This window comes from Grus americana, chromosome 2 (assembly GCF_028858705.1).
Source record: "Grus americana isolate bGruAme1 chromosome 2, bGruAme1.mat, whole genome shotgun sequence".
Taxonomy (NCBI): domain Eukaryota; kingdom Metazoa; phylum Chordata; class Aves; order Gruiformes; family Gruidae; genus Grus; species Grus americana.
This window is the reverse complement of record NC_072853.1, coordinates 8,151,151-8,174,616: the sequence shown is the minus strand read 5'-3', so window position 1 is coordinate 8,174,616 and position 23,466 is coordinate 8,151,151. Positions and strand designations below refer to the sequence as shown.

The following is a 23,466-nucleotide window of genomic DNA, read 5'->3' as shown; positions in this document are numbered from 1 at the left end:
ATTTCCCCTTTTACCTTATAGTAATGTAATTATACTAAACTATTTAAACACAAACCCATTCCTCTGATACTATAGTTAAATAGCCAGAACAGATTTTATATTGGAACTCCCTATTTTACTTTTTCCTTGCTTTGGTGGAAGGAGAGGGGAACACTTTCTTTTCACTAGACAGTTTATTTCTAAACTAAAATGCTCAAAGAAACTTATCCAATTCTGAAGTATTATTCTATTATAGTATATGTATTATTATTATTATTGTATTTTGCCCAGAGAGGTTGTGGAGGCCCCATCCCTGGAAGTGTTTAAGACCAGGTTGGATGAGGCTTTGGGCAACCTGGTCTAGTGGAGGGTGTCCCTGCCCGCAGCTAGGGGGTTGGAACTAGATGATCTTTAAGGTCCCTTCCAGCCCAAACCATTCTATGATTCTATGATATTAAGTGATTAAATTTTCACACATTTTTAACTAGCCTTATAGTTCACAAGCATTTCTATTCCACTTTTTCAGGGATCACAATAAATTAAGCTATTTGCCCTGGGTCGAACAGTGTGTCTGAATCAGCATTACATTTTAAGAACTGTAGCTTGCAGCTCAAATGTAACCCAAATCACATCACCTCCAGTAGCACTTACGTCATGCAGTGATTCAGATGTATGTTACCGCCTTGAATGTTGATTGTATGTTGTAGTGAGCTTCTAACACCCACAGAAAGTTCACTGTAGCACTAGAAGTTAACAAAGCATGATGAATTATGATGAAGTAGGAAGTGCATAAGCAGTTTTAATACTGCATTTTCTGTGTATTTTCAGGAAAGCACACACTCTGCTTCTTTTGATCACTAATACATACACAGTATGACCATCAATTTTGGTAGAAGAGGTAGAAAGATTTTTTTTTTAAACTGGGCTGTGAATTCTAAAGCAATGAAAGAGACCAAATCTACCATTACCAATTTTTAAGAAAGAGAAAACAAAAAAGCATCTGATATTTTAAAAGTGTATGGGAAAGCATGGAAGTAGAATGTTACTAACATAGCTGTGACCAAATTTAATTGAGGGCTGGATGCAAATACCATACATAATCATTTCAGAAATACAAACACCTAGAAGTCTGTGTTGTAAAATAATATTCTTATCCGAGTAAAGGAGATCTAAAGAGGACAAAGTACAGGAAAAAAAAGAAATGATGGTGTGAGCCAAAATAAAGTTCAGAACCTGGTTCAAAAGGGCTACTGCCCAATTGCCTCACATTGAGTCTGAATAAAGTTAAAATAAAATCATAAATTTAGTTTGCTATGGCTAAGAATGATGGCAGCAATGAGACACCACTACCACCACCCCCCATCCCAGTGTTGTATTGCTCTGGCTGAGCAACACAGCTCGGCCTGACGAAACCATACATTTATTTACAGAATACCATCTTGGCCCTCCATTAGGTGGAGTAACATACCCAAGAAGTTATTCAGCCAAATTAAGTCTTTGTTTCAGGTAATTTGGGAAGTTCTGCAGTAATCTATCATCTACACAGCCACCACAGCAGGCAGGCTAATCCAAGGTCATTTTGCTTTAAAATGAGCTAAAAAATTTTTAAAAAAAAATCCATCTACCACACTAAGAACTTATCATAATGAATTACCCTCATAAAAATCCCAACCAACAGGTTAACCTGCAATCAAGAACGGACAAAGGAAGGAAGAATATTAGCATCCTTACTTGTACTTCTTTTCCTCAGAGCACAGACATTCAGCAGTTTATATTGCTATATGATTTATAGCAACATGCACTGCCATTTTCACTTTTTTAGATTTTGAATTTTTCTAGCAGGATAGCTACATTGCAGTGCATTGACCATAAGAGAAATCTGAACAATTAGAACTACGAACTTAGGAGAAACATGAATACTCAGATTTCACATAAAGATTTGATCCCTTTCCTTATGTTCCCATAAAAGTATTCCTCCTTCTGATTTATCATGAAGTTTTGATTATACAAACTCAATGGGTTTAACATATAACTCAATACTGTTGTCCACAGTACAGTTCTAATTTCATAGTTTCAGCTATTTACCTTTCTCTTTTGGTCTCCTCTTACAGGAAAGGAATTTTTGCCTCATTCCTGGTAAAGAGCTACACTGAAAGTAGATTGTTTAATCTGAGGTAGATTTTTGGAGATACTTAATTAGAAACTATTAAAACAAATCACTTTAAATATTTTACAGCTACCTCTACATGACATGTCTCCAAGTTATCCTGAAAAGTCTTCCAACTCCTACTTTGGGCCCAGAGTCTGCCTTTTCTTCTTTCAAGGTCACCAACATCTCTGGTCCAAGAGGGCAAAGCTGTCTGTAGAAAATGAGTTCTTTCTTTTTAAAGGCATCTTTCAGTATAAGATTCAGACCATCTTCCAATCTGGAAAATACAAAGAAAGTTCACAATACTGAATAATACAATAACTGATCTGATCGCCTCTTATTAAAGAGCATAGAAGACAGAAGCAAGAAGGCAAAAAACCAACCTAACACTTGACAAGAAACCAAGAAAGAATACTTGTAATAGATATTCTTTGCAGTATCCGAAGAGCTCTGCCCCTAAAAAATTAACCTAAAAAACCAATAATTCAGTCTTTACTATTTCCAGTAGCAAGTTGCCTAAAATGTTGAAGCCCTCCATGCCTGATAAATCAAATATAGCCAAGCATGAATGGGAAAACCTCCCTAAAAACACTACATAAATACATCATTTGTTCGGCTAGGTAGTTTTTTTGGTGGTGGTGCGGGGGGTTTTTTTGTTTTGTTTGTTTTTTAGGTTGGGGTTTGGGGGTTTTTTTTGAGTGAATATCAATTGAGTCTGGTATAGCAGACTCCAAATCAATGACACATTTAGCACACTCATTCACTTAATGACCTTTCACTCACATTTGCAATTATAATTCTCTAGTGATAGCAGCTGCCAACAATAGTTCTCTGTAACGTTGATGGAAACAAGTTGAGAACTGCAAGGAGACATTCATCATTCATACTGCAAAGTCCTTTTGCTTACCTTTGCTGAACAAGGACACATTTGGAAAGCCTGTTAACATTAGCAGTCCAACAATTAAGTCTATACCATATTACTACATTGCTAGTAGGGGCCAGGGCACCAAGATCTACAGACAGTAGAAGACAATATTCCCATTTCAAGGGTAATCCCGTATGAACATATTCCAATCCTTGCAAACAATATAGTTGCAGATATGACAAATCCTGGCATTCTCATTCTCTTAATTTTGGCAAGCAGAGTCTGGAGATTGGTACTGCAGCCTGCAGACTTTGGTGGAAGTACAGTGTCACAACATTTCCCCTGCTGTATAAAGTGAGCTCAACTCCTCCATTGCAATAATATGCTGAAGGATATCAGACTCACAAGTGATCTGTACACCAGTATCAATCCTAACCTTGCTCCCAGAGCATGTGCATTTTTTTTTTTTTTTTAAGTACTTCAAAGAAAATAAGCTCAACCCAGTAAGCATAGAAGTCACAAACATAAGGTAAGTCCATGGCACTTGGTTTCACAAAGCATCTTTTTCTTTATGCACAAGTTCAAAAAAAGTTAATTATTGTTTTTGCAATAATACTCAAGAGACCCATTCTTTTAAGTATACATATACAGCCTGCTTCCACAAAGGAAACAGTCCCCACAGGAAGAGCATGCAATCATGGCATCCACTTCAGGATCAATCTCAAAAACAAAACAAAACCCATAAAACATAAAATAATACAAAACACGTTTCAAGTACTCTCAGAACAATTATCTCTCTCTAAAATGTAGATTTTGCCAAGTTATTTTCAGAAAATTTTCAGGATTTACTGACAGTAATTGGAAACAGACATAAAGCGCTGGCAAAACAGTTCATTTTGAAAACATTACTCCATATTCTCAAATCAATCTTACATAGGAGCTGACAAATATACTTAGAAAATTACGACTTTCATAGCCTCTCTCTCAAACACCATTTCCTCTAGAATCAAGCCACCTCCTTCAATAATTTATAAGACAACAAGAATTAAAATAGACTTTCTTAGTCTGTAAATATGCCAGGAGTATCTCTGACAAATTTGAGTCATATTTCCCTACTTGGAACAATGTAACATTTAACATTTAGTTACTGGACTACAATAAGAACAGGAGGCATATGATTATTTTTTTTTTTTTAAGATAGAAGTGACTTTTAGCAGGATTTTTTTTCTCTAAATAATAAAAATAAACTTTGATTTTTATACTGACTGTTCAAAATTTTGCTTACCAACTGCCAAATGCATTAGTCTTCTTTTGCTGTATTCTACATGGAATTACCAGTATATCTAAAAAATATCATGGCATTCACAGAAGGTCCCTGACAAGCACAAAACCCACTCTACTCATGTCTGAGAGAGTCAGAAGAGGAGGTACAGAGTACCACCAAATTCTAAAAGATGCATGCAACACATCCATTTGGAATTCATTTTTAAAGATATGGACAAAAATCATGAACAGTTAACAAAGATTCATCAAAGGCAGAATGTACCCAAACAACTTCAGACAAAGAGCTGGGGGGCTACTTTGAAGCAAGCTGAATGGCACACGCAACATACTTTGACTTTAGGACAGCCTTTGAGACAGTCTCCCACCCCAGTCTCACCTGGGAGCCGAGGAAGCCCGAGCTCAACAAACAGAAGGGAAGCTGAGCTGGAAAACTGGCTGGGTCACTGGCTCACGTGGCTGCAAGCAACAGCTGAACGTCCAGCTGCAAGCTGCCAAGGGAGGACCCGGGGGCCAACACAGGGCTCCAAACACACGGCTCCAAACACACTCAGCAGCAACCAGAGAGATGACACAGGCTGCACCCTCAGCAAAGTGGCAGGTGATAGTAAAGCAGAGGGGGGCAGAGAAGAAGAGGGGGCTGACGCAGTGAATGGCAGCGCTTCCACCAACAGAGGCAGACCGTGATAAACCCGAGGATGGGGCCAAAAGAAACCTCACCGGGTTCAAGAAGGAAAAGCCCAAAGCTCTGCACGCAGGGCAAAAGAACCCCATGCTTCAGCATGGGCTGGGGAGAGCTGGCTGAGTAACATCCCTGCTGGAAAGGGCCCAGGTGCTGGGGCAGAAGCCAGCTGAAATGGGAGCCAACATCTCACCGCAGAGAAGGCAAACCACAGAGAGGACTGCGGGTAAAGGATGTCATCCCTGCTCTGCCTGCCACTGGCAAGGCCACTCTGCAGCTACCGAGTGCTCAGGTGAGGACCCTCACTTCAAGGAGGATGCGGAGGAACCAAGGAGGGTCCAGCCCTGGGCTTCTACCAAGGTGCTCAGGGGCCTCAAGGGCATCACCCACAGGGAGAACTTGAGGGAGACGGGCCTGTTTTCTCTGGAAAAAAAGGGCTAGGGACCATCTAAGAGCTGTTGACAGCTACCAAGATGGGAACTATAATGACAGTCGAGCCAAATGCTTTCTCAGCACTGGCAGATCAGATAAGAGCAAGCAACGGCCACCACAAAAGGCAGCATGGAAAATTCAGGTTGGACACAATGACAAACTTTTCTCACTAGGAGGTGGTGAAGCCCAGGAACAGGCTTCCCAGAGAGGCCATGGATTCTCTGTCCTTGGGGGTTTTCATGGCTTGATTGGACAAAGCCACAGCTGATCCACCTTAAGTGCTAGTTAGAGCCCTGCTTTGAACAAGTGGTTGGGCCAGAGACCTCCAGAAGTCTTGTGCGACCATTATACTTGCAGTTCTATAATCTCATTAATTCTAGCAACTCACTGCTTCCTGCAACTATAGACTTGTTTAACCTATCCTCAGATATGATGAAGTCAATAAGTCTTTGGAAAAAGAATTATCCATAGATGACATCAGTATAGACTTTCCTCTAAATAGCCAAGTGTTATCAATAGACTAGAGTGCTAGCAGCTCTGACAATTCTGGAATCACAAATATTTAATGTTAAAATGTTTTAATTAGCTGGTGCCAAATATTTCAAAAAATAAGCTATAGAGAAAAATAGAAATTGTGTACCTAAACCTACTGAATTGAAATACACTGCCAAACACTATCCCAGGGTCACCTTTGTAGATTACTCATGATACTTCAATAAAAAAACCATTCAAGATTATAGTTTTATGTCACTACCTTTAAAAAGAGGCATTATGAAAGATATTTTCACTTAGCTTGCTTGTAGAAGCTACCTCAAATTGGAAAAAGGCAGAAGAATGTTTCCCGCAAGACATTAATTTTGAACATTTTTAAAATGCCGCTCTTAAGCAATACACAAGGATGCCTTACATTTAAGGATAGACAACAGATTTCAAGTCTCTGTTTTATCCTAGCAATGCTCTATTTGGTTTCCTCCCAGTATTAAATGTTTTTTTCAAATCAAAATAAATACGGAAGTTGGATAATATGATTCTATTGAGTTTGTGTGGCAAGGTTTTGGTAGCAGGGGGGCTACAGGGGTGGCTTCTGTGAGAAGCTGCTAGAAGCTTATGATAGACCCAATGCCAGAAGGCTCCAAGACAGACCCGCCACTGGCCAAGGTCGAGCTCATCAGCAATGGTGGTAGCGCCTCTGGGATAACATAGTTAAGGGGGGAAAAAAAAACCTGCGCAACACCAAGAGTAAGTGCAACCAGAGAGAAGAGTAAGAATATGTGAGAGGAACAACTCTGCGGACACCAAGGTCAGCGCAGAAGGAGGGGGAGGAGGTGCTCCAGGCACCGGAACAGAGATTCCTCTGCAGCCTGTGGAGAAGACCATGGTGAGGCAGGCTGTCCCCCTGCAGCCCATGGAGGATGATGGTGGAGCAGAGATTCCACCTGCAGCCTATGGAGGACCCCACGCCAGAGCAGGTGGATGCACCCAAAGGAGGCTGTAACCCCATGGGAAGCCTGTGCTGGAGCAGGCTCCTGGCAGGACCTGTGGCCCTGTGGAGAGAGGAGCCCACACTGGAGCAGGTTTGCTGGCAGGACTTGTGACCGTGTTGGGGACCCACGCTGGAGCAGTCTGGTCCTGAAGGTCTGCACCCCGTGGAAGGGACCCATGCTGGAGCAGTTCGTGAAGAACTGCAGCCCGTGGGAAGGACTCAGGTTGGAGAAGTTCGTGGAGGAGCGTCCCCTGTGGGAGGTACCCCATGGTGGAGCCAGGGCAGAGTGTGAGGAGGAAGGAGCAGCAGAGGCAACGTGTGATAACTGACCACAATCCCCATTCCCCATTGCCCTGTGCCGCTGGGGGGAAGGAGGTAGAGAATTCAGGAGTGAAGTTGAGCCCTGGAAGAAGGGAGGGGTGGGGGGGAAGGTGTTTTTAAGATTTGGTTTTATTTCTCATTATCCTATTCTGATTTGATTGGTAACAAATTAAATTAATTTCCCCAAGTTGAGTCTTGCCCTTGGCAGTAATTTCTGAGTGATCTCCCTGTCCTTATCCCGACCTACAAGCTTTTTGTTATATTTTCTCTCCCCTGTCCAGCTGAGGAGGGCAGTGATGGAGCAGCTTTGGTAGCACCTGGCCTCCAGCCAGGGTCAACCCGCCACAATGACCCATCAACCCATTTTTTTGTCACACTATAAAGGCAGAGCTTGAGTGACAAGAATTAAACCAATTACTCCCAAACTGTTTGTTTACTGTAACTTAGGAGTAGAAGGACTGGTTCCTGTTACAGCTCCATCCTAGGACCGCATAGATTAAGCAACAATTCAAGGCAATAGACAAAATAGCTTGGTGAAGGGGAAGCCTAGGTCATTCACCTGATATTATAATCCTAGGGTTTTTGGGGTACTTTTGGTCCAGCAAACTCTGAATTACGTCATACTGTCACTGAGTTTCACAGTAAGAATGAAATGTATTCAGTTTAATCAATAAGACTAGTAGCTAAAATCAACTCTCTCTTCCTTGCATTGACTGATGTTTTTCACACCTTTTGGTGAAAAAAAAGACCAACCTACGCCCACATTAGCAGTAGTGTACTGCAACAGGAGGAGATATACAAAACAAAACAGTTTGTGCTGAAGACAAGACTCAAACTACACATATTCCAAGGGTCTCACTTCAGAATTAGCTCTAGTCCTACCTATGGTCTAAGCAGCCTTAAATCAAATGCATTAGCCAAGTCCAGAAGCACACCTTTTAATTTTGTGACATCCAAAAGAAGTCAATTTGCATCCTGCAAGAACTGCAGAATAGGAGTTGGAGACCATCAGAACAGTCATGTCAAAATCGTATTCCTGATCTCAATTAAAACATGGATGTAGTTCACTACATGACCTTTCAACTGTTGTCCAAGTTCAATCAGTTCAGTGAGATGTCTGCTGAGTGCCAAAGTAAAGTAAATGGCAGGAGAAGCACATATGGTAGGAAATCCTTTTTGAAGCTTTAAACCACTAGGAAATTCAGCAATATGAATTAGAATAATATCCCAATGCAGTTTCATTTGGCAGCAAATTTTCTAAAAAGGTTGGAAATTTACAGGTCCATTCTGGGGTTCATATCAATGTCCACAATGTCAAGAAATATCCTAAACCTGGATTGCCAAGTGCTGTCCAGTCAGAGCTAATTCTACTATTTGGGGAGCCCTGCTCTGAGCAGTATTTAAAAAAAAAAATTGTAGGATCTGCTACAAATTATTCGTACATTCAGTCCTGGAAAAGTACTGTCTCAAAGAGAATTATTTAGGATTCATCCTCTTCCTCTGTTCTTCAGAGGAAAGCAACCAACCACCACCACCAAAAATCTATTTCTTACAGGAAAAACAGGATCAGCAGCAAAGCATGCCATTATCCAGCCTATGGTGATAGGCATTCTGGAGATGATAACGCACAGTTGTTCCAAAGTTAATCCTGAAGCAATTTTTATTAGCTGCATTTTAAGTCACAGAACCCAAACACTTGAATTTTATGCATGCCTGCAAAATACACAGTAAAGCATGAATGCAAGAATTACATGCAGCTGAGATCTTTGTCACACCTCAAGTACAAAACAACTGCGCAATAAGAACATCATTTAGTGCAATTTAGTATTGCTTTATAATTATTTTAATGACAGAGGCTGTTGCACAATGACCATTCCAAAAAAACATGAAGAGAATACTCACGCCACAAAGCCTGATTACTGGTGCACTTTCAGGATGGTTTAAATTGAAGACGGTAAGAGCACTGTTGCAGAAGAGTAGTCCTGCTCTCTCTGCCTTCCAGCTGAGGGACTCCTGCTGCCTCCACTGTTACAGGAATTTTATAATTTCATGATGCAAGTTACTTGGACAATCACTGTATTAGCTGCAAAGGAAAAAAAAAAAGAAAAAAATTAGTTTTCCGCTATAGCAGGTAGCTGATCTCAGTTACTGGATGGCAGTACAATCCTTAGCGCTGACAAGAAGAAGGTACTGCATAGGGCAGGACTGCCTGTTTTGGTGGCAATGTAGTGTTAAATCAATATAGGTCAATTGTTTAACCACAACAGGAACCTTTCCCCACCCCCCCCAGAAAAAGATAGCAATACTAAGACTTCTGGTATCAATGTTTTGAGTGGGGATCAGTAACATAAGCAAGCTGTATATCTCAAAGACATAGTAAACAAAAAAATAATTTGGCAAAATCACACTCCCTTAAAGGTACTATCAACTTTATAACCATTCAGATGTAGCTTCAATACGTCCATGCTTTGCAACAGGAAACTGACATTTGCAAACAACCAGCAGAGGAACATCAAGTTGCCTTTCACTCTCTGTATCAAAGTTCACCCCAACCCCAAGTCTGAAAACTGTCCTTCGGCATTTTTTGCTAACACTGCTTGTTAACATGGAGCCGTCCCCACAGACGTCTATGCCAAACAGTCAGCAGATTCCACCTCCATGGAAATCCACTGCGCAGGACTTACATGGCAATCACTTTTCCCAAACGCTGGAGAGAGTTAGAAGTCTGTCTGTGTTACCAACGCTCCACCTGCTGGTATCTGGACAGTACAGAGTAGGCCAGAAAGCATCCTGACCTTGGAGAGGCAACGACAAACCAAAAGAATGCAAAAAATTAACAAAAATGTCTGAGTATTCAGAAGCATCTAAAGCACCTAAGGCAAAACCTCCCCTGAAAAATTTGGCACTATAATAAATTTCTAAATACTAATATTGCTGAAAAGTATTTGTGAAAACCTTTAACCAAGGATGTGGTTCAATCCTCCTTTGGTAGCTGGCTGGCTACTAACACATGAACATTAGTTACTTCATTAGGTCAAGGGTACAGCTTTGCAGAAAAGTTTGCATGAGATGCAAAACAAGTCCAAAAGTGGAGCGCTCACACAAAAACAGGCATTAAATGTAGAGTTTCTACATTGTAACTTTGATTTTATCAGGATTTTAAAGTGAACTTTATACTAGAGCCCAAAATAAAGCCTCATTAAAGCCAGGCTTCTCCCCAAACAAATGAACCAAAAAACCCTTAAAGCTGCCCACCTCATTTCACCACATTTACACATGACAAATAATGTGTTTATAAAAATAAAAATAAGCAAATGCCTGGCTCCTTATAGGAATCCTGACATACTCAGTTCATGAAACAGGTGATGTTCCTTGCAAGAGGGTTGAAGAGCAATGATGCTACAGTCCTTAAGGCTTATTTCACCTGTTGAAAAAGCTGAAAGGTATCTTCATTCAGCTTTCCAACAGTTATTATCTGTTTCAATTGTTTTTTTATACACCAAAGAAACCAGGACTGGTAACTTGAAAAAACCTCAAGGTGTTTGGAGACAGAAGAGTTTGAGGAAAATAGCTGAATTGCAAGTCCAATCTATGTTGTTTACCTGCAAGTGTGGGACAACTAACTGAAAGCACTTTTTTACAAACACCCACTATGTCTATTCTTTATCTGAGTGATCAACTGCAAATTCTGTCAGTTTTGCAAGGCTGTTCTATCTCAAGCAGAGGTCAGCAGAGACCACGTTAGCTCAACAGAAATGTTGTAAAAACATCAAGAAATTCCTCTAAGGAATCAATTCAATTTTAGAAAAAAAAATATAGTTTCATGTACAGTCTGTAATCTTCTTTTAATGTGAAGAATGAAAACATAACTGTTACTAGAGTAATACACATCAGCCGTAGCACTTCTAGAACAAATATGTTCTGTGAAAACAGCTAAGTTAACCTGCACAATGGGACTGATGAAGGTACACTTACAGAAGTGATGCAAATATAGGCTTCCAGTCATTGTATAAAATAAACTTAAGCACCAACAATAGACCAAAACTCACTCTCCTTCCACAAAGCCACAAGAAGTCAGCTGCCTTACGCTCTACTTAAACGCAAGAAAGAGTATCATAGTTGGCAATATTTGTCAAATTCTGTATGCAAATGAAATCTCGCATTTAATCTTTGAAATTCAAATTTAACTGTAATACTATTTAAAAGCAGAACTCCTCAAACAAATTATATTCTCCAGCTTGAAAGAGTAGCTTAAAAGACAGGAAACATCACGGAGTTATCAATAACCTGGACACCACAGTGCTTGTGTCTCTAATGATCTGAAAGTCCTATCTGTGCAAAGATTAGGCAGACAGCTAAAATAACTTCTTAATTCTACAGGGGGTGAAAAAATGACTGAAGCAGACAGCCATACAGTTCAAGTTAACAGCGTATTATAAACTATATAAACCATTAAGGAAAATTCTGCAATAGTAGATTTGTAGCATACCAGTAAGTTGACAGAAAACGAGTATTCACCTTTTCATTATAAGCAGGTGACATAGGAAAACATTCCCTTTTTCACAAAAAGAAAAATAATTAATGATTAACAGTCTAGGAATTGCAGCAGAGGTTTCAGTTTACTAGGATGCCTGGTATTCTTAGGAGAAATTTAAAAGTAATACTACACATAACAGCCATTCAAGTTGTGTAAATAAAACTCTTGTTTCTTAATTTACATATAAGCAAGAAGTCAGACATCATTAACTACGACTGGAATTTATGTTGCATAAGAAAGAGCAACAACTAACCAGTACTTCTCCCTGATATTGTAGTGCACAACTTCATATTAACATACAGAATTACAGCTTCAAACAGTTTGTTAGAACCAAGGACTGTTTAAGTACACAGATTCGTTTTACTTTCCTGAGTTTTTACTGCTTCTAGTTAATATCTGGCATAATCTGACTTTTAACAGAGTCACTAGCTTAGCAGTTCCTGATCCAACTAGTGTGCTTATCAAGACAAGTCATTTGGTCACCATATTCAAAGTGAAAAACCTCATTGTAAAATTTTGATTAGGCTTTTGAACTGAAAGTAGTCATACAGGCTGAAATCAAATGAAAAATACAAGACCAACAATCATACCTAATCACATAATATCTGACGATACCAACTACTACATTTATTTTGTAATTAATAATATTAAAATCATTGGATGAGATGCAGCAACTAATTTTTCCAAGTTAGAGTAATGGGGGAAAAAAATCAGATGGAAGAGTCAAAAATAGACAGATGTGTATTTTAAGCAAAGAAAATATCACAAGTTTCCTTGTTAAAACATCTGTCATATCACAGCTGACTGAAGTTTTGAACACGGCAAGCTCTGTTCAGTGTTATAATTTTCTTTTCTGCCTTAATGGCTAAAGATACAGCATACCAATCTTCATAAAGCTCTAGAAGTCACCTTAATTTTCCTTGATATTTCCTTGAAATACTCCCTCAATCTTTTCAGAACAGATAAGGGACAGGTTGCAGAAGAACTAGCTTCCCTGACACCAAAACATTCCCAGTGTTCCAGTGACCTGAAAGTGCCTGGTCCTCTCAGCAGACAGCTCAGTTATCCCACAGCAAAGGGCTATGTGAAAATTAAGACACCCCTGACAGGAGATCAGAGATTTAGGCTCATAGAACCACAATCAAGAAAAACATTATTGAAAACACTGCCTTTGTCTTATTGGGCTAAAGTATACACCTGTCAAACTAATATTAAAAATTAGTTGGCAGTAGTACTTCTTGTCTTAAGCTAATTTGATGAGAAAAAAAATATATTTACTTATCCTTCTAGGAGTGAGTGCAAAATTGATTACTCTGAAGTTAAAGTTTTACTGCTTAAGTTTACTGAACAATAATTTAAGATAAGCAAAACTCCAAAAGAAGTACATTGAGGGGCAATGATGAGAAAGAATATTTATTTACAAGCACAATCCACATATAATCAGATCATTCAGTTACAAAGTTTATCAGCAGTGCTAATAATATATCACAGTCTCTATAAAAAGCTAAAGATACTCTCAGAAAACATCAGGTTAACAAAACACATTACACTAAGTATTTAAGTATGTTGTAAGAATGTATGTTAAAATAATGATGCATAGCAAATATGGATCAGCCAGCAGAATTAATATGGATAAAAAGAAAAAGCCTCTAAGCCTTTAAGCACAAAGGTGCCCATCTCCAGGAAAAGCCACAAAGTTTTTGCACCCTCAGACCACTAGTAAGAATAAGGCAAAAGAAAGGAAAATTCACAGCAATTTTAACTTTAAAAACTTAACCAAAGCTAACACTGATGCAAGACTACTGCTATGAGTACTGACTCTCCAGGTCCAACAGCTGAGCTATGCCTTCGAAATTCTAGGTAACAGCAGCTAAACAGGTCACCATTTGCTTAAACCAGAACAGTTTTCAGTCTGTTCTACTTTCACCCTTTTGTTTCCAATTTTTATCTTACTAAATAACTCTGCCCTCTATTTTACTACTCTGTTTGCCTGGTACAGAGGATATGGGGAAAGGAGACAGTTCGGTGAAGGTTAAAAAAAGAAAAAAATACTCTGTGCCAGTAGCCCCAAGCAGTGTATACCCTGGGATATATGCTTAGGAAGCTCACGCACTAAGGAGCATTTTCTGTCAAGCTGCAGAGGGTCAGCAGGGCATCTTATGTTGCCAAGCATCAGCTTTGGGAAACAGTACTTTCCAGAAGGTACAAATTTGAGCCTTTTCTGTGGGTTATCAACAGTACACAACATACACAAAACTGTGGACTCACACTGTGATTTCTGCATATAGAAGTACTCAGTGCACTCAACACTCCTAATGATGAACTGGGCAGTTTAAGATAGCACAAAGAAAAGAGCTCAGTCTTCAGGAACATTTAGAAACACACTCAACATCAGAAGAATGATGACCCTGCATTTGGCTGAACCATGCTGTATCTGCAGAGAAAACAATGAAGTGAATGAAGAAAGTCCTCTGAGGCTCATCTGGCTTTTTGATTTATTATACTCATGTTAAGCTTCCAACGTTCATCCTCCACACAGCTCTTACACAGTAAGAGATTTGGACTAACTTATTTTATTTCTATATTCTTTATATAAAATGCTCACGTTCTTACAAATTCCACTAATACCACTTTGATATCTAACATCATGTTGATTCAGTGTGAAACATAAGAATTAAACAGCCTTTTAGTAGTTTAGCTTCCTCATTCCCACAGGATTCAACACGCCCTCAGACATGAAACAACCTTATCTAGGGCACTTCTTGTATTTTAATCTTTTTTTCTTTATCTTTCTAACCTTCATATCTGCAGAAATATAGACCTAATTCCCTCAACCTTCTTGTGCTGTTAAAACTCTTTACTGGTGTTGTTCAGACTAAGGCATCCTAAGAAGGCAGTATACAAGGAACAAACTGATATTACTAGAAGGTAACTTCAGGCATAGAAAAACTTATCTCTACTAAATAAATCTTAAACTGTAAGGTGGGTTGTGCTTCTCATTAAGTGCCAGCTCAGAAAAAGCAATGCCTCTTTATTGGCTAGTAGGGCATTCACCAGTTAGAGCAGTTCACTGCTGTTATAACTTATGGAACTCCCCAAAAATGAAAAAATCAGGGACATTTTTAAAAAAATATAAACATGAAAGACTGAGATTGCTATTGTACTGACAAAGTTACTGATAGGCTGATAAGAGAATCATATGTATGCCTTATTATAAATTGACATTATAACCTTTCTGAAGTAAGAATCAGTGGATATTTCTGGGTTTTTTGGTTTTTTTTTTGTATAATCTTTAGCATTGTGCTAGGTGTTACAGGATCAATCATTCATCAGTACTACCATCCCTTTGTTCTTCTTTACCTTCATCACTCCAATAGTGCCTCCAAGCAACAATCTGGAAAAGATCACCGAGCCAGGCAATGAACAGTTAGGCTAGACAGCTACCCAAAAAGTTTTCAAACAAACTAGATAATTTGTTTACATAATTTATTTTATCTCAAATATGTCTTGCTACCTTCTAGACAATTTCAGAAAGAAAAAAAATCTATTGTCATGCAGGATATCCAGCACTAAGATTTTAGATCATTTTAAGATTATTCCATGTTATGCATGTTAAAGATAGATCTGAATAAACTTGCAAGTGTTGTCTATAAAGCCGAGCACGTTTTTATAAGGTTTTCCAGTCCAGATAGTTCTGAAAGCACTAACCTTTCTACTCATCCCAGAATTTCTCTCTGTCAACGGCAGGAATGCTTTCACCATTATATATGCTTCCAGCTACAAAATTTTTACCTCTCTGTTCCATAGATAACAACTTGAAAAATCCCTATCACATTAACTAAACCAAAAATGCATGCAGCGTGCAAACAGCATGTTAACTTGCACAGTCTATTCAGCTTGTTCTCAATCTGATTATTCACCTGTTTTGTACTGACTGCCATCTGCCCACTCCTCTTCCTGTCTGTCTGACACAGACTTTGTGCCATCTCATAAGGCTTCCCCCCCCAACCCCCCTTTTTAGCACTTTCCTGCACACTGATACATATAGTGAATAAACTTAATTGCAAGATTGCTCCGTGGGGCTCCCAGTCATTAATTTCAACTCTACTCCAACAGAGAGAAGGTATTGCCATGTAACACTTAAAAAACCCTATATACTTATTTCCTGTCTTTAAATATATTTATATACATAAAATATGTATGCAGACAAATTACACATATTAAATATGTATATAAATATATTTACATACATATTTAAGACAGGAAATAGATTCGAGACCCAGTCAGTCACTACTCATGCTTATTTTCCCATTTAAACTGCAGCATGAGCACTAATCACCAGTAGATACGTACAAGAATAACCATGCAGGTATTTTTATTTTAGACAAACAATCCACTGCTTCATAGAACTTGACAGTTGTCTCCATTAACTCTGTGGCTGTTACAGCCAAATCTTATCATGTGTTGAAAAGGACACTGGGATTAATTATGTAGTTCCAATCTGGCCCTTTTATTAGTATCAGGAATGTTCGTTTCCTAAGTTGTACATGACAGTCACTTAAAACTCCATCTGGCTTTTTTGATTTACACCAGGAATTTCAGTGCTAAGAGTTCATGAATATGTTAACTGCACCATTTTTTGTTTGCCTCCCCTCTCCTAAAGGAGAAAAAGTTTTCAACAAAACATTTAAGTACAAATGAATCTGTAAACGCCTGTTAGCATTTGGAAATTTAGAAAGTAACAAAGAAAGATTCTGTGCTTCTCTACATAAGGAGGGTTTGTTTAAAGAAAAAAAAAAATAGAAAAAATAAATCCAAGAGAGCCTTCACTTTACTTTGTCTGCCACTGACCTTTAGACCTGACACCCACTGCATCCTGTGGGAAACTTTTTCCAAGAGCCAACTTTCTTATAAATATTTTAGCAGATTTAAGCATCCAGACTACATTTGCCTACATCTACAGAATGAAAAGGCTATGGAATAATGACAACATATGTGGACTTTCATATTCAAATAAATATCTGTAAAGCAATAAAACATAATGTAAAGGAATCTTTAATGTGCCACATGCAACTCCTTTTGAAGTAATTTTTTTAAACGAGGTTTACTCTTACAACCGCTGCAAGTCTCTGCTAAAATGCATATAACTGCATTGCTGTCCATTTTCCTGCATATGGTTTTAAAACAGATTTGCATATCCTCCAGAAATAACAAGAGCACCAAAAAACCCCTCATGCATTCCTAGATTTGTGCAATAAAAGCAATAGTGATAATTCCCTACCAAAAATGAAAATTCAAGTCCCTCTTAGATGTTTTGCCAATAAATTTCCTTAAACTCTGCAAGAACAGCTCACTTACAGGAATTTATTTAGCTTTTAAGTGTCAAAGCACTGCACCTGTTCCTTTTCAGATAACCAGTCCTCTTATCAAGTCTCATATTCCCCTTGTTTCTCCATTACAATGAGAAATTGTTTTGTGCAGTATGGAACAGATCATTTGCAGAGTCACAGGAAAGATTTCTTCATTACTTCCATGGGCCTTCCACATCAGCAGTCCTCTCCAGGTGCGCTTCTCCTCTGTGTCAACCTTTCTTCCTTTCTGTATGTGGTTCCACTGCAGAGCTATATGTCATGTACAGTGTTCATAAGGAAACTTTCCAGCTGTTCAAAACAAGCTATGGAGGCAGACAAGGACAACCACATTCACCAGGACAGGTAAGCAGGAATTTGGCTCCATCAAACTGCTAGAGCACTAACAAAAAAAAGACTACAGTATATTAAAAGAATAAGAAGTGTTTCTTAAAACGGAAATATTAGATACTGTTCAAAGAAGGTGCCTGATTTACTTAGAATTAAAACTATAAACACTGCATTGCTTCAGGACTTTATGCCAGCAAGTTTCAGCTAGATTTAGCAAGCAAGCAAAACAGAAGGAAAGTTTGGTTTTGAGAGCTTCTAATGGAGGGTTTCCTTCAATTTCACCCATCAGGCGACAGTATCTTCACTATGCATGACTGAATGCTAACTATAAGAACAAGCTTAAAGCATCACTGTCTGAAGGCACGTTTCCCCTTCAAGACCTTGTAACAAGAAGTGCACAGTAATAGTATATAAAGTCTATTTTCCAGTCCTATTATTATTGAAGCTTCTGTTGAAACCTTACTCTTTTGGCTTTTATGGTTGTTTCATCACCAGCCCTCAAAACTGCGTTAGTGGTGCATCTATGATACAGATCAAGGCTTTCGTCCAGTAAAGCCTCCCTCACGATTATCTCCATAGCCACATTACTTCACAGCGGTTACAGTTCCCATTACCAAAAGGAGCAGGAGGACGAGCTGTGTCTCACTCCAAGTTATTCCTCTGATGTCTCCTAGAAGGACAGTATTATGCTCCTGGCATAGATCTCTCCAGCATGCTCGTAAGAAATTTGCATGTAGACATTTGAGACAACAAGCAGCCAGCAACTATTCAGCTCTCAAAACCTACAGTAAGATAACGCCAATGAATTTTCATGCATGAGATCAGCAGGACAGGATGTACAGTGCAAGCTTACATAAGACACAAGGCACTGCTGGGAACCAACAGAAATGAATAGCATAAACGGCTCAGAAAAATGCTGATGTCACTCGTATACGTTTCGGTTACACTGGCTTTCCATATGCCAAGCTTCTCTGACCCTAAAACTGCCCTTTCTGCTTGTAAAACCTCACAGTTTGCTCTGTTTTACTGAGATCTTGAAAAAGTAACTTGTTTTCAAAAACCTGTGTTTCTTCCTAATATTAAGATGAGCGATAAAAAGTAAAATCCAAGAAGACTCTAGATTTGCTGTAGCACTTAGAAGTAAGAATCTAAAGAAAAACAGAAAATGTAATGGAGAACTGGAAAAAGCATGTAATTATGTACACAAATACTTTCTTTCTCCTAATACTTACTGAAAAAATAGTTCAAGCACAACTTATCTGTGTTAAAATATGACCTCTGAAAAGCTACTAAGGTCAGTGAGACTTAGAGCAGTTACTCAGTGAGCCCTGCTTGCATAAATTAAAGATGCCTAAGGGTAGCTATGAAACCGGGTATTTGATTTTTCCAGGGCACCTACATATTATGAATTAACAATGAATTGCCATTTTACTAGAGCAGCTTTTAGTTTTGTTAAGAAAAACAAACAAACCCCAAAAAACCACAACAAAAAAAACAAAACAAAAAACCCAAAACAACCTCAACTGTGTTGTGCTTACCTCCTTCTCAACACATAAAAGCTTTCCCATTTAATGTTAAAACTGATTATGGAAGTTTCATATTAACTTGAATAGACAAGTAAGAAACTATAGATCAAATTACTTCCAAAAAACCCCTAAGATATCAGTCAAACAGTGCTTCCTGGTATATCCTTCTACAACAGATTTAAAAAAAATAAAAAGAAAAGACAACAGACAAGTAATCTAGCTGCGCAAGTTAGTATAAAGCAAAACTGTAAAGAAGGAAAACTTAGCTCACTCAGGTCAGTACTCACAGCAGCAACTTCCAGCTCTGTTCTTGGCTGCTGTCACCTGTTATTGCAGTGGCTGTGCACCACTTCAGAGCAGCATGTGAACCTCAACAGGGAACTCCTTCAGATTCTAGGACTCCTGTACTGAAGTTGCTGCCTATGGCATACTTAAGGTATTTGATTTTTCTATAGAGAACATCATATAAGGTGAGAGGGAAAATACTGTTCCTAAAACAGAACTACTGTTTATCTTTCATTAAAGATGTAAGGAACTTATTGTCAGTCACTTTAGTATTTTCTTGCAAATGCAGAGGTGCCCCAAGATAGCATTGAGTTAATGCAACTACCCAACCCTGGCAAGTACAGCTGAATAGTATCACAGTAAGTTACAAACCAATGCCAGAAGTAATTTCTTCATCATTTCAAGTATTCAAGTATATCAAAATAAGTCTTTTCCAGTTCCCAACCAAAAAACACCATATAGCTCAGAGATGCCAGTTATCAGATATGATCAGCCACATTAGAAATTTACAAGGTTGCCTTAGCAGTGGAAGAGGACACCAGCTTTGTTCCAGACAGGAGGGAAAAAAACCCCACAAACTATTCACACTGTGGAATGGCAGCCCTTTAAAAGCTTATTAGAGCACGCTCTTCACAAAAATATGAAGTGTAAGATGACCACACAGTGCAGACCATGCAATATCACAGGTTATTAAATATCTTTTAAGCAAGCGCCTATTTCCATCGAAGTGTAGCTACTATAGGAAAATTCTGCAAGGAAAATACCCACATCCTGGCTACAGCCTCTATGCTTCTATAGTAGAAATAACATTGCTATCTACCTGTTACTACTATAGCAGATAAGCATGTCACAGGCAATAGTATATTTATTCACAGTATGTTTTTGGAAAGCACCAATATTCCTGATTCATAAGTAAACAGAGGACTGATGCAGAAAGACTGATCCAAGGTCACAGATTAAGTCTGTGGTAAAGTAAGAAACTTCACCTGGTTTTGCCTTCATGCAACTAATACTTTATATTACTGAGTCATCACTGCTTCTCTAAATTATTCTTTGAACATGAAGAAACAACAGACTGCCTGGGGCATTCAAACTCTACATGCCAACAGCAGTTTCACTCCAGGGTTTTCTAAAATAAAAAAACCCATGCCCAAGGGCCTTGTTCTATACTATCACTGAATCCTACTTCAGCACTGCGCTGCTGGGGGGGGGGGGTAAAATAAAGAGAGGTGTGTGTATATACATATATTATTAGGTAGTCTGCCTTATTTGTGATCCAGTTTTCTCACCACATTAAAAAAAAAAAGCCAGTCCGTGAATAGTTTTACTCCCCCATGCTACAGACCACCGGGCAAGGGCGAAGTGCAGGGAGGAAGGGACAGTCAACTCGGGAGACAAGTTATGCAAAGCTGGGGGCCGCGGTGGGGGGCAGAAACCCCTACAGCCCACGAAAAACCCCAACAAAGCCCGCACCAAAAAACCTTTCAACTTCTGTTCCCAGGTCAAGGGGGTCAAAGCGCGGTGAGGGGGAACACAGCCCCCAAGGGCTCTGCGGTGGGAAAGGGACCACGGGGCGGGGGGGGGGGGGCGGCTCACGGTGAAGGGCGCAGGGCTCCTCTCCCTCCCCGCAAGAGCCCCGTCCCACCCCGCAAAGGGCAAGGCGGCGGGGAGCCCCCTCCCCAGGCTCACCCCTACCTCCGGGGGATGGCAGGCTGCAACCCTGCCCCCCGAGCCCGCTGCCCGGGGCGGCCCTTCGGCCCTCGGCGGAGCAAGGGCGCTCTCCCGCCCCCGTCTCACCGCCCCAGGACAGCCGGCACGGCCCTGGCCCCCTCCCCGCACCCCGCTCGCCGCCCAAGGCCGCGGCCTGCCCCCCGCCCCAGCCCACCCCCACAGCGGGGCGGCCCCACCGGGGCGCCGCTTGCCCGTACCTGTGACGGGAGGCGGCGGGGGGGCGGCCGGCTGCGCCGCCGGGACCGGAGGGGCTGCCCCGGAGGAGCTGCCTCGCCCGGCCCGCCCGCGGCCCCTCGCCGGCAGCCCCCTCCCTCATTCCCTTGCTCGGCCGGCGGGTCCCGCGCAGCCGTCCGGGCCGACTCGGCCTCGTCTCGGCCCCGGCCCGGTGGCGGCCGCGTCTCCTCCTCGCCTTTAGTTTGACCTTTTCCGTGTCTCCGCTCCCTGTCCCCGACACACTTTGACGTCACTCCCATGGCAACCAATCCCCGCCCCCTCCCACCTCGCGCGCGCGCGGCCCGTCCCCGACCCCCCCCCCCCCCCCCAAGTCCTCGCCTTCTCCCTGGACGCACGCACGCACGCACGCAGCAAGCACACGCGCACGCGCCGCCAGGAGAGGAGGGGGTCCCTCCCTCGCGGCCAATGAGCGCGCTCCAGGGCGCTTCCACCCCGCCCTTCGACGGCGCGCGACCCGAGCGTGCAGGGTGGGTGGGGCGCGGGGCGTGCTGAGAGTGCGTGTAGTGTATGGTGCGCGTGGAGTGCCCAGAGTGCGTGGGGTTGCACTGCGAGCACGGTGTATATGGTGTATGGGGTGCACGGGGTGCATGGTGTGCGTGGTGTGCACAGAGTGCGTGGGGTTGCACTGCGAGCACGGTGTATATGGTGTATGGGGTGCACGGGGTGCATGGTGTGCGTGGTCTATATGGTGCCTGATGCACGGAGGACGTGGTCTTTATGGACCATGGTGTGCATCATATGTATGGCGCGTGCCAAACTGTGCATATAAATCACGTTGTAGTGCGTACTGTGTTGTGGCCACCACCAGCATGCAGTTCACCGCTTTCACCCTGCCAGCCCTAGAAATATCTGTCAGCGATGTAGGAGGGCGGGTTGGTGGTGGAGCGTGCAGGAGAGCGCATCAGGGCGAGAGCAGAGCTCCTGCGAGGGAGGCGCCGCAGTGGGAGCAGAGGCGGAGGGATGTGGGGCAGAGAGGGAGCGATGCTGCGCGTGGCTGCCGTGGAGCAGGGCCAGAGCAGTGTCCTCCAGTGAAGGCCGGTGGAAAGGTAAGGGTGAAAGAGGGAGGACACGCTCTTTCACGCTCCTCAGTGGAGTGAATCCTTCCCTCCTCTCCAGACGGCCAAAGGAAATCACAGGGCATGAATTTCAACGCTGCCTTTTCTCTGCACACACATACGCAAGGCAGCCTTGCGCTGTCACAGTTTGCCTTCTCCTTTCCATCTCCAGCATTCTTCCTCATCCCACGGCGCTTCAGTATTCCCCAAGGATCAAGCAGCTTCCCCGGTCCCACAACTTACGGCACGTTCCCATTGTTTGAGGAGCATATGGGCAACTGCATTTACTTTCCCCAAAATATTTGGCATAGATACCATACATGTAATATGTATAACATATGGTAGGGTGCACGGCTCAATGCCTCGCTACACAATGTGTGCATAAATTTTTTATGTGCAAATCCTTTGCTTCAAACACTGTCAGCTGTGAAAAGGTTACGTGCGCACAGCATGCATCCTTCTGTGCAAGGCTGGTGCAGCAGACGTCTTTGGGTTTGTACCTTGTTTCACGAAAGGTGCGTGCATTAACAGCACCTTATGTATTGCAGGCTCTCAGTTGAGATAAGTGCACGGGTATGATATTTAAATACACTACCAATTAGCAATTACACTGCATCTTTTATCTACCCTGCATGCAGAACGCGCTGCGTACTTTATACGTGCCACGTATCTGTCACAGCTCCAAAATGACAGTTTCAAATGATTTTTAATCAGAAATATTAATTCAGAAATACAATCCAATCTTCATCAGAAATACACACTGACACGTAGTCCACAAACCCTTCCTGAAGGCAGATAAAAGGGCACAGATACAGTTTCCCTGCCTTTGAAATGCACGATGCCTCTCTCCCAGAGCATTAACAAACCAGTTTTAATCCTATCACGGCAAGACCACGATCTGCACCGTGAATTCATACGTGGTCTGGGTCTTGCTCATTTGAAGGCAAAGCTCTAATAAGGAAATTACTTCAAAGAGAGCTTTTTAACTATCACTGAATTTGTGACATGGCTTATTTCTTATCAGCCCAACTAGATTTAGTGGTGTATTACCATCTGCCAGCAAAACACTCACTTTTTGGTGATATTCAGAGCAGGAGCGTTCAGGTGGAAGGTGGCTCTTGCACAGGTGCAGCGTGGTGTGCGGGGTTAGGTGCTGACCTGCCTGGTGAGGGTAACGCCAGCCCGTCCTGGGGAGCCGATGCGTGGA

General features: G+C 41.3%; 1 long non-coding RNA gene across 1 annotated transcript; it reads right to left on the bottom strand.

Annotated features, from left to right (window-relative positions):
• Positions 1 to 594: 594 nt before the first annotated feature.
• Positions 595 to 21,392, bottom strand: LOC129203118 (uncharacterized). The gene is made up of 4 exons (XR_008575917.1): positions 21,168 to 21,392; positions 9,095 to 9,275; positions 2,220 to 2,405; positions 595 to 722 (listed from the first exon to the last, which is right to left on the bottom strand). It is a non-coding gene; the product is annotated as an uncharacterized LOC129203118 (long non-coding RNA).
• Between the last annotated feature and the right edge of the window lie 2,074 nt (positions 21,393 to 23,466).